General features: G+C 36.5%; 1 long non-coding RNA gene across 2 annotated transcripts in view; it reads right to left on the bottom strand.

Annotated features, from left to right (window-relative positions):
* LOC115286744 overlaps window positions 1-11,647 on the bottom strand; it is a 20,387-nt gene extending 8,740 nt beyond the window's left edge. The window contains exons 1-4 of one of the 2 annotated variants that reach the window (XR_003906246.1): window positions 11,605-11,647; window positions 2,310-2,460; window positions 593-678; window positions 224-327 (exon numbers count right to left, since the gene is read on the bottom strand). This is a non-coding gene — a long non-coding RNA (uncharacterized LOC115286744). Of the gene's footprint in view, window positions 1-223; window positions 328-592; window positions 679-2,309; window positions 2,461-6,637; window positions 6,694-11,604 lie in introns of those variants that run through there. The other variant, XR_003906247.1, reaches the window with a different exon arrangement.
* Between the last annotated feature and the right edge of the window lie 974 nt (window positions 11,648-12,621).

Below are 12,621 nucleotides of genomic sequence, written 5' to 3'. Positions count from 1 at the left end.
CGAATATATACCACATCTTCTTGATCCATTCGTCAGGTGATGGACATTTAGGCTGCATTTTTAAAGAAAATTGATTCTTATTCTTTTTGAGATATACCTTCAAGATAACACTAAAGCTACCTTGTATATTATTGTTTCTGAGAATACGGAGTTTGATGATGTCCTTCAAAATGAAACTCTGTATCTTGTGAGATCTAGATTAAAATATTATTTATAGACTTACTGTCCTCTTGAGCTAAGCAGCTGCTCACTGACATATTCTTTCTTTGGCTTATTGAATGTTTTCTTTTTCTTTTCTTCCCTTCCCCTTTGCCTGGGTCTTCCCTTCTAAAGGTCATCAGAGAGGTAAGTATTAGGATTTCATTTTTGTTTTCATTAAAAACAATAAAAATATTGTTTTTGTTATTGATCTTCACTTCTTATACTATGAATTAATTTAGCATTTTTATATACTGGCCATTATTATTATTATTATTATTATTTATTCTTCTTATTATTCTTCTATATCATGTGAGTTAGGAAAAAATACAATTTCAACCTCAAAAGACAATATTTTATTTCTAAATTTTTGGTCTGTTTTTTTGTACTTTACCTGGACATCCTTTTATTAGTCTCTCTTTTGTTTTTCTGAAGCATTTGCTGCCTTATGTTCTTCCTCTCTGGTAACTTGCCTTCTCACTGCAAATAGAAACTTCAGTGTAAACTCAAAAAATGAGAAATTCACTATCTAAATCCAAAGAAGTTTTGTATAGCCTGAGTAACCAATAACTGAATAGATGAGGATAAATTAAATCAAAATAAACTGAAGATAGAGCTGTGTATGCAGTTCTGTGTTTGAAGAAAAGGATCTTTTCCAGGTTTGTAAAACCAGGCTTGGTAGGGGGGAATATAACAGAAATAGATTTACTGAGGGCAATACTTTAAAAAAATGATTTGGGTATTGATCATTTTTAATCTTTTGCCCTAAACAACTGGGAGATGTATTAGAGCTAGAGCCTGCAATGAAAAGCAGGCCTGTTCTTTAACCTGCCCCAATTCACTTAGACATATTTTATATCTCTGGGGATTTGGCCACAAAGTCCATTAGAGCTTTGGAGGCAGTCAGGTCGAATCAATTGTCCACACTGCAGACAGGGTACCCATCATTTGCGGTAATTCACCCCCGTCATGGGAGAGGAGAGGAAAGGTTAAAAGCTGTATTGCCGTGAGCACACTTCATCCATCTTTCAGTCTACTGGCGATACCCGAACACTCCTTGCTTAAGGAACAGGGTGTACAACTCCAAATTAAGTTGGATTTAGGGGTCCTCTGGGCAGTTCACAAAATTCTGTTAATGATATTTTAGCGCAAAAAAAACCCCTGCTTGTAAGTATAAATGAGGAAATATCTTGTTCCTGAACAAACCTGAATAATTTTTCATGCTTGATGAGATGTATGCAAAGTATATGGAGTGCTTAGTAATGAAGTCTTGAGAGATTCAGAAGGGTTGGAGTAACTGGCTTCCCTGCCCCCACCCCCACTCCAGATTCTACTTCGCGTTTCGTTAGGTGGAGAGATTTATAAATCTATCATCTACATATGAAGCATAGAGATAGGTCCTAAGCAAGGAGGAAGAGATTGAATAAAAGGGCCACTGAAAAAAATATTGGTGATTTCCATATTTTCAGGAAGATAAAACCTCCTGTTCTGAGGATGACATGCTTAAAATATGTCATATAATATTTTATGGCGGGCATCAACATGGTACAGATGCGTGCCTGATGTTTTGCTAGGAGGGAGAATTGACTTCAGTTTACAAACCCAACCCTGCTTTCCTGTGGCATCAGTGGGTGGGGGCAAGTAAAACCAGGTGTGCCTGTTCTGCAGTTTTAAGTGAGGTGCAAAGCTATTTGACACTTTGCAGAATGAGGAGATGGGATTTAAAACGTATGTGGAAAAAATAGCCTTTTATTCTTTTTTTACTCTAGGCTTTTGTTTGCTTGGTTTCTTCTGGAGTTATATTTTTCCCCCTGAGACTTGCTCATGGAAAGCAAATTATTTTAGAGAAAATCATATTCTTGGTGGAGAAAAGAATAGAATGTGGATGAGATTCAGTTTTGCTTGGGAGTGCACATATGACCAATCAAGCGAATGTTGAAAATCGGTACAATTCAAACATCATCTCTTTCTCAACTTTTTATATGTGCTTATTTCTGTTTAACAATGGATGCGAAGAAACCACATCTATAGAAAGACAGTGAGGTAATTTTCCTTTAGATACAAAATGGGCCCATCTTACTATAAATAATAATAAAGCAAAATCCACCTACAACACTTTCTGTAATTTCTTTCAGTACCACTTGTCTGTGACATTGCTACAAATCAGGAATTCTCTTGCTCCTTTCTGTAACTCCTGGTTTCCTCTATCTTCAAGGCTTCCTGTGTTTTCTGAAGGCATAGAATGAGTGGAAGGGATATGGCCTGCAACCAGGAACAAAGACGTATCAGAAAGAAAACAGCACACTATCACATCACCTCTACACAAGAACCATGTATTAAAATAACCAATAACTGCAGCCAAAACCCTAGTTATATGGCAGTGATAGCTGTGAGCCAGGGATATGTTTTCCACAGGTTCCAGCATATACGAATTTTTTTTAAAGATATCTGCTTCAATCACTCCATTTATAAATATACTGGTACATATCAAATTAGTAGAGTTTCAAAACTGCTGCTTGAGGCAATTGTTCTAAATTTATGTTTAGAAGGTGGGGAACATACACATTTCTTTCAACTCTCAATCATACAAATTCATTTCAGCTCTCAAGTCAGAACATAGTTAATGCATCTTCAGACAAAAAGAATTCTTTGAAACTTGCATCTGGTCTAAAATTTTGGGAGCCAAATTTCTGCCTATTGCAATTCACAGTGGATGAAACAGTTCTGGCAATACTTGTGTCCTCAGTGGAAATGGTGACTTGATAGACTTTGAACAAAGCAGATTGCAGAATAGAGCTTTTCTCAAATAATTTATTTGTTTGAGGAGTGTGTCTAAAATGTATGTTTTAGAAAACCCAAAATAATGGTTTCAGTTGGCCAAAGTGTCTGTTACTAGTTATGTCCTTATTTATGGCACAGGATGAGGAGGAGGGTCGTCTCTTCTGGGAAATTGAAACAAATGATTTGACAAAGGGTCAGACAGACGCCTTTCTCAGATGAGTTGAAAAAAATGAGAAAAGGAAATGAATGCTTTTTAAAATATCTGGGAAGTTCTGCATTTTCATTTTGGGTGAATTTACATCTTAACACTTTCAGCAAATGATAACTAGGAAGGCAGAAGGCTAATAATAAGTTCAAATCCTACTTCTGGTTGTTTATCTGTACTTAATGGAATAGAACACTTCCATATTGTTTCATCTTGGACAAAGTGGTAGAAATGCCTGAAAATCAGTTTGGCTTTTTGGGTGACTGTGAAAATATTTCTAAGGACTCAGGCCTGTTTATTAAGAAAACGGTACTATGGCAGTGCATTAGAATCACGAGGTTGGTATTTACTGAATTGAGAAGCGTAGCCAGCATATTGAGTGAATGGGACTGTTTATATGTAAGTGGAAAACACCATCATTCTTTCCCCCGCTGTTCCTTCACCTGTTCCCTCATCAGAGAAGGCTTCTTGGACCATCCACCCTACTTAAAATAGTTTTAACTCTAAAATAGGGTTTTTGCTTTAATCTCTCATTCTTTCTTCCCTCAACTCACCAACTTCTGATATTTTATTGCCTGTTTTCCCATTTTAAGTGTGAGCTTCATGAGAAAAGGCACTTTGTTCTTCCTAGCTATGTCCCCAGCATCTAGACAGGACTTGGCATGTACCAAGTACTCAGAAATATTTGTTGTGTAAGTAAATAGATCAATACATGAATAATTTTTTTTTATTTTTTATCAAAATAATGTTGTACAGCTTGATTGCCCACTTTATTAAGCACATTTGGCCCTGAATAACTTGGCTATTTCCAAATATCAAACCTGCTATTAATAAGTACTCTAAACAGTATGTTTGTTACCTGTTTTAAGTGTAATTGTGTGGAAGTTCAATTTATTATAATTACTCGCTGGAAACAGGAATTGTAGAAAATACAAAGCATGAATGGGAGAAATTACAACTTAAAATGTTGCTTTGAAGTTTTAATCATAAAATTAACCATTGTATCTTAGAAATTTGATGAGACATTTCATGTATAATTTAGAGGAGGATTCTTTCTAATTAAATACATTTTTCTACACAATTATTTCTTTCTATGATCCACCAAATAAATTCAGTCTGGTAAGGTTTAGGAAGCTGATGGTCAGGAAACCCACCAGGGAGAGGACAAGACTTGTCAAAGGATGTCCACATGTGTCTTTTTCTCCATTAATTCACACCTTACTCCTCCTTTCTTTAACTAGACTCACAGAAGCCCCTCCACTGTAGCTCATCCTGCATCCCACCTACCTCACTCATAATGGCCTATTTTATGTTCCTCTTAACCCCCCTGCCCCATGTAATTCATCTTGCGTCCTTCCTACCTTCACCCATCATGGCTCATTTGTGTCCCTGCATCACCACCCACCATGGCTTATCTTGTGCCCCATACTGCAAACCACCATGGCTTATCATGTGCCCCGTTGTGAACCAAAATTAACTGAAGCAATCCGTATTCCAATGGTTTTAGCTCTCAACTTCTAGCAGTGTTCATACAGGTTTATTTCTTGCATGAGCTAGTTTGTGAGCATCCAGGCTTTGCATTCTGTTATCTGTGTATTGGATTTGGGCTCCTATTAAATTATTTAACAACTTAAACAAACTGGTGATGTAATGATGGAGAAAATTTATTTTGATGAGTTCAAAGTGAGGTTCATTCTAGGAAGAACAATATAGGAATTAAAGGCAAGGTTATTTAGGACAAACCTAAGGTGAAATTAGAGATAAAATATATGTCTTGAACTCACTTTTCTATAACTCTAAGCAAAATTGATAAGCGCTAAAACTATAAAAATCTTAGAAGAAAACAAGGGGCAATCTTCATAAACTGGTATTTCACAAAATATTCTCAAATATGATACCACAAACATAAGCAGCAAAATAATATATAAATATTTATATATATTAGACTTTATCAAAACAAAAAGCTTTTGTGCTTCAAAGTACACTATCAAGCAAGTGAAAAGACAAAACAAACAGGATGTTGCCAAGGTGGCAGAAGAGGAAAACCCAGCCTCTCTCCCCTGCATAAAGATCAATGATTAGACAGCTACCCAAGAATGAAAACATCTCTAGGCGAGCTCAGGAGTCCATTTAAAAAACTTTAGCAGCAGAGTAGAACAAAAAAACCTTAAAAGAAGTGCACAAAAAAGGAAGAAGTTTCCTTGTGCCTGCTTAATTTCATCCTCCAGGCCAGCACTGCTTAGCACCTAGAGAGAATGCCCCACCTCAAAAGAATTCTCCTCACTAAGAAAGGGAGAATGAGGTGAATCACCAGCTTCCTCAACGATTCATGGCTTGGGTTCACTTCACCCAGAGACCATAGCTGAGACATCAAGAGACCTAGGAAAAAAGAAGAGAGGCAAGGGCTACCAGGATCAACCATGCAGTGGGAACTGTCACAGTTCACAGTGACTTGCTCTGCAGAGGTTACCAGCACCTTTCACCACTGAAGAAATCAATGGCCAGCACAGCCTTTGCATACCCACTGTAAGTTCACTGGTTTTCACCTTCCAGATTTTTGTGTTTGTAGATATCAGTCACTGGGTCTCTCCCCACTCCCTACCCCCACCTTATCACCATTGGAGTGCACCAGCAGCCAGTCCTGGCTTCTGTAGCGGCACAGATGCAAGATGGTGATGTAGACTGCTGACTTCTACTGCTGTGGACGTGCTAGCCCTTCTAGTGTGTACAGATTCTCTGCTAGTCTGACTCCTATAGCCTGCCTTCACTGCCACTGGCATGCCTGGGGAGAGACGCAGCAGCCTCAGAAGTACATGTCAATAGCCAAGGCCCCCACAGCTGCTGCGGCATCCAGATCAAGCCCTATCTTCTCTATCACTTACTTATACTGCTGGGCTCATTAGGAGCCACCTCTAGCTGTGTGATTGAACCCTGGTGTCCTTACTCCTGTCACTGAATTCCTCTGCTATGCTTGTGCCTGTGAGGAGACGCTGCAACCAAAGGACTAAAAACAAATAGGCAGGGCCCTTGGAGCTCCCAGTGAACCCACAGTTGTGCCTGACCTTGCTGCTGGCCTTAGCTGTAGTCACTATGTGTATGTGTCGGAAACTGACTCATGCCGCGAGACCAGCGCCTATTACCAGTGGCCTCCTGAATGTGGGCATACCACTGGTTCTGGCCACTGTTGCCTGCCTTGGTCTCTATGTGCTGAATCTAGAGACACTGCTGAGGACATAAATAGGTCTTGCAACCACTGTGGACCCCCTGCAGTGCTCGCCAAACAACATGCAGTTGTTGATGTTTTAGACCCCAATAACCTGAGCCATTGAGACATTACACCTCCCCAAACACAAGACACAGACTGCCATACATCCCTGCACTTGGTGCCCTATACCACCTGGGCCTGCAGTCACATTACTGGTACTCCACCTGCAGGTGAAATTATTGCCTTACCTAAGTCAGTCCATAAAGTCTGGAAGAAGTGACTGCTTCTTCAAATGTGTTGACCAATGACAAGCTACAAGAAGAATCTGGAAGATGACATTACCAAGGGAACAGAGTAAACTTTCAGAAACTGACCCTCAAAAAATGAAAATACATGAATTACCTAACAAAGAATTAGAAATAATTGTTCTACCCAGACCTGACCCTACGTATCTCTTTATCTAGGTGTTCATCTTTAACTTTTATCATATCCTTTAATATACTGGTAAACAAAAGAATTAAAAAATAAAAATAATTGTTCTAAAGATGTTCAGAAAGCTACAAAAGAACACAGTTAAATAATTAAATGAAATCAGGAAAAACAATACAAGAACAAAATCAGAAGTTCAATAGGAGATAGAAAACATAAAGCAGAAATAAACAGAAACTTTAGCGCTGAAGACAACAACTGAACTGAAGAATTCAATAGAGGGCTTTAATATTAGGCTTGACCAGGCAGAAGAAAGAATCAGTGAGCTCAAAGACAGATCATTTGAAATGACCTAGTCAAAGGACCACTGCCACCACCACCAACAACAAAAAAACAAAAGGAAGGATGAAGCAAGTTTACAGTACTTATGGGACACCTAATCTCTGCATTGTTGGAATCCCAGAAGGAGAAGAGAGGGAGAGAGACAGCAAACTTTTTTTTTTTTTAAATCGCTAAGAACTTCCCAAACTTGGAAAAACATTTAGACATTCAAGTTCAGGAGGCTAAATAGGTCACCAAAAAATTATAATCCCAAATCTTCTCCAAGACACACAAATATCTAAAATCAAAAAAAAAGAGATAAATTTAAAAGCAGCAAGACAAACACATATTTTTTCATACCAGGGAACTCCTATAAGTAACCAAGAGAGAGTAAGATGATATATTCAAAATGCTAAAAGAAAAAAAGCAAAACAAAACTCTGCCAACCAAAAATACTTTAACTGGCAAAATTGCCCTTCCAAAAACAGTGTATTACCACTAGACCTTCTTTATAACAGACATAGAGAGAGAGACAGAGAGAGAGAGAGACAGAGGGAATGTGAGAGCATGGGGGAGCAGCAGAGAGAGAGAGAGAGAGAGAGAGAGAGAGGAAATCTGAAACAGGCTACAGGCTCTGAGCTTGTGTGTGAGCACAGAGCCTGACTTGGGGCTCAGACTCATGAACTGTGACATCATGAGTGGAGCTGATGTTGGATGCTTAACTGACTGAGCCACCAGGCACCCCTAGTAGGGCATTTTAATACCCCACTTCCAACAATGGATGGATCATCCAGACAGAAAACCAATAAGGAAACTTAGGATTTTAACTTAAGTAGTCAAATATATCTAAGAGACATATACAGAACATTCTATCCAACAGCAATTGAACAGACATTTTTCTCAAGTTCACATAAAACATTCTCTAGGATAGATCATGTGCTATGTCACAAGACAAATCTTAGCAAATTATAAATGATTGAAATCATACCAAGTATCTTTTTAGATTGCAGTAGTATGAAACTAGAAATCAATAACAAGAAAATTGGGAAATTAACAAATAGGTTAAAATTAAATAACATACTTCAGAATAACCAATGGGTCAAAAATGGAGCCATTAGAGAAATGAAAAATCTTGAAACAAATAAAAATGGAAACAACATTTCAAACTTATGGAATAGAATAAAAGCAGTGGTAAAAGTGGAATTTAAACAAAAAGTGCCTACATTAAAACAAGTGAAAGATCTCAAATAAGTAAACTAATTCCACAACACAAGGAACTAGAGAGAGAGGGACAACTGATGCCCAAAGTTAGCAGAAGGAAGATAACAAGTATGAGAGCAAACCAAAGAACATAATAGAAAAACAATAGAAAAGATCAACAAAACTAAGAGTTGTTTTTTTGAGGAGAGAAATAAAACTGACACACATTTAGCTAAACTCCTCAAGGAGAAAAAGAAAACTCAAATAATTAAAATCAGAAATGAGAAAAGACATCACAATGATACCACAGAGATAGAAAGGATCATAAAAGACCATTATGAATAATTATATGTCAACAGACTTAAAAATATAGGAAATGGATAAATTTCTGGAAACACATAATGTACCAATGTTAAGTCCTGAAAAAATAGAAAATTTGAAGATTAACAACAAGTAAAGAGATTGAATAAGCTGGGGTGCCTGGGTGGCTCATTGGTTAAGCATCTGACTTCGGCTCACATGATGATCTCATGATCTGTGGATTCGAGCCCTACATCAGGTTCTGTGCTGACAGCTCAGAGCCTGGACCCTATTTCAGATTCTGTGTCTCCCCCATCTCTCTGTCCCTCCCCTACTCATGCTCTGTCCCTTTCTGTCTCAAAAATAAATAAACTATATAAAGATAATAGAGATTGAATAAGCAATCATATACCTCTTAACAAAGAAAAGCCCAGGACCAGATGGATTCACAAGTGAATTCTATAAAACATTTAAAGAGGAATTAATGCCATTTTTAAAAATCAAACTCTCAAAAAATGAATGAGAAGGGAACACTCCCAAACTTAATTTATGAGGCCAGCATTGCAATGATACCAAAGTTAGATAAGGGTACTATCAGAAAAGAAAACCATAGGCCAATATATATCCTTAATTAATATAGATGCAAAAATTCTCAACAAAATACTAGCAAACATAATTTAACAGTACATTAAAAAGATCATACACGATGGTTAAATAGGATTTATCCTTGGGATGCAGGGATGGTTAAACATAGATGGACAAAAACTGTATGATCAACTCAACAGTTGTAGGAAATGCACTTGACAAATTTCCCCATTGATTCATGATAAAAACTTTCAGCAAAATGGATTTAGAAGGAACATACTTCAGCATAATAAGGGCTGTATATGACAAACACACAGTTTACCTCATATTCAATGATGAAATTTTGAAAAAGAATTATAAGACATTAACATTGGAAAGGAAGAAGTAAAATTGTCTCTGCTGATGACAAGATTATGTATGTGGGAAAACGCCACCAAAAAGCTACCAGACCTAATAAACAAATTTAGTCAATGGTTCAAGATGCAAAATCAACATACAAAAATCAATTGTGTTTCTATACACTCACAGTGAACTATCTGAAAAAGAAATACAAAAACAATCTATTTACAATAGCATCAAAATGAATAAAACATTTAGGAATTATCCAAGGAAGTAAAAGATCTGTACCTGAAAACTTTAAGACATCAATGAAAGAAATTTAAAAGAAAAAAATAAATGGAAAGATATCTCATGTTTATCAATCAGAAGAATTAAAATTGTTAAGATATCAATACTATCCAAAGCCATCTGTAGATTCAATGCAATCTCTGTCAAAATTCCAATGGCATTTTTCTCAAAAATGGAAAAAAAATCCTACAATTTGTACGGAATCACAAAGGCTCCAAATAGTTAAAGAAATCTTGAGAGACAATATAGCTGGAGGTGTATGCTTCCTGGTTTCAAACTATATTACAAAGATATAGTAATTGAAATAGTAAGTTACTGGCAAAGAAAACAAAAACAGATCAATGGAACAAAATAGAGATCTCAGAAATAATCCACACAGAGACGGTCAATTAATATTTGATATGGAGCCAAGAATACTTAGAGAATAAAGGATAATTTCCTCAATACATGATTTTGATAGAACTAGATATATAAATGCAAAAATATAAAATTGTAACATTACATCATTTACAAGAATTACCTTAAAATACATTAAGGAGTTAGATGTGAGAGCTGAAACTGTAAAACTCCACATTCACATGGGTTAGACTGTCATCAAAAGACAAGAGATAACAAATACTGATGAGGACCATTGGACACTGTTGAGGGGAATGTGAATTGATGTAGCCACTATGAACAGTATGGAGGGTCCTCGAAAAATTAAAAATTTAACTACCACGTGATCAATCAGTCTCACTTTTGGGTATATACCAAAGCAAGCGAATTATTATCTTAGAGGGATAGATGCATTTCCACGTTCATTTACATATTTATATTTACATATGTAAATGCATTCCCATGAACAAATTACATATTTACAAGATATGGAAACAACCTAAGTGCCCATCAGTGGATGAGTGAAGAAAATGTGGTACATATAGACAATAGAATATTATTCAGCCATAAAAATGTGGGAAATTCTGACACTAGCAGCAACGTGGATAAACGGGAGGCCATTTGGCTAAGTGAAATAAGTTACAGAAAGATAAGTACTATATGATCTTATATGTGGATCCTGAAAGTGTCAAAACTCAGAGAAAAAATTTAGGGTTACCAGGGAGTGGGGAAAATGGGGAGATGGCAATCAAGGGTACAAACTTTCAGTTACCGGACAAATAACTTCTGGGATTTAAGGTACAGCACAGTGACTGTAGTTGAGAGCATTGTATTGTATACTTGAAAGGTGCTATGAGAATTGATCTTAAATGTTCTCATCTTAACAGTAACAACAAAAATATGGTAATTAGATGGGGGCAGGATGTATTAAGTTATCTTAATCATGGTCAACATTTCACGATGTATAAATATGTATCAGATCATCACATTGTATTCTTTAAACTTACACAATGTTATATGTGAATGATATCCTAATAAAGCTGGGAAAAAAGAAAGTGAAAGTCATCCATAATATATCTCATAAGGATGTTGTACCTAGAAATATAAAGAACTCTTTCATCTCAATAATGAAATGATAAAAAGCTGATTAAAAATGGGAAAATTATGTGAAGAGATATTTCTCCAAAGAAGATGTGCAAATGTCCAAAAAAAAACCACATGAAGAGATGCTTGCCATTATTAATTATTGGGGAAAATGCGAATCAAAACTACCATAAGGTGCTGTTTCAAACATACTGGGATGGCTTAAAAAAAAAAAGAAAAAAGAAATAAACCAGATAAGTTTTGATAAGGGTATGGAGAAATCAGATCCTCTTACCCTGCTGGTGAGAATGTAAAATGGTCCAGCTACTTTGGAAAACAGTCTGGTAGTTTCTAAATTAAAAATGAAAGATTAAAGCCACCTGGTAGCTCAGTCGGTTGGGCGTCTGACTGTGGCTCAGGTCGTGATCTCACAGTTAGTGCATTCAAGTCCCACATCAGGCTTGCTGCCGTCACCCTGTTAGTACAGAGCACTCTGGGTCCTCTGTCCCCTTCTTTCTCTGCTCCTCCTCCTCTTGCACTCTCAAAAAATATATAACATAAGAAAAAATTGAAGATTGCATTGTCATATGATCTAGGAGCTCCACTCTACATATGTACTCAAAAGGGATGAAAGCATGTGTCTACACAAAAACTTGTACATGAATGGTTACAGCATCATTGTTCATAATAGCCAGAAGGTGGAAACAACCCAAATGTCCATCTGTGGATGAATAGATAAATGAAATGTATATCTAAACAATGGAATATTTTTTTAGCCACAAAAAGGAATGAGTACTTATCTTGCATGAACCTCAAAAACATTATACTTAGTGGGAAAAAAAAACCAGTCACCAAATCCATAAATTATGATTCCATTCATGTGAAACTCCAGAGTAGGTAAATCTATGTAGAAAGAAAGTAAATTTAGTGGTTTCTTAGGGTTGGGGAGCAAGGGGGATCAGGGGATGGCAGAGAGTGTACAGTTATTTTTGGTAATGAGAATATTCTAACAATGACCACAGTGGTCATATGTTTGTACATATCTGTGAATATACTGTAATTCATTGAGTTACACAGTTTAAATGAGTGAATTGTATGATATGTGAATTATATTTCAATAAAGCTGTTAAAAAATTCTGAATAAGTAGTAGACACTCATTCTTCCATGGCCAAACATTGATGATTTCATATTGAGTTGAATTATTAAATTGAGTCACTTTAAGTAAGATTTTAGTTCAGTTTTGATAAGATTTAGTTCACTTTTTCTGTGTGATTTAAACATGAATCAGAAGCCTCTGGCTTTGTACATTTC

This window comes from Suricata suricatta, chromosome 3 (assembly GCF_006229205.1).
Source record: "Suricata suricatta isolate VVHF042 chromosome 3, meerkat_22Aug2017_6uvM2_HiC, whole genome shotgun sequence".
NCBI lineage: Eukaryota > Metazoa > Chordata > Mammalia > Carnivora > Herpestidae > Suricata > Suricata suricatta.
The sequence above is the reverse complement of the archived record's forward strand: the minus strand, read 5'-3'. Positions and strand labels throughout refer to the sequence as shown.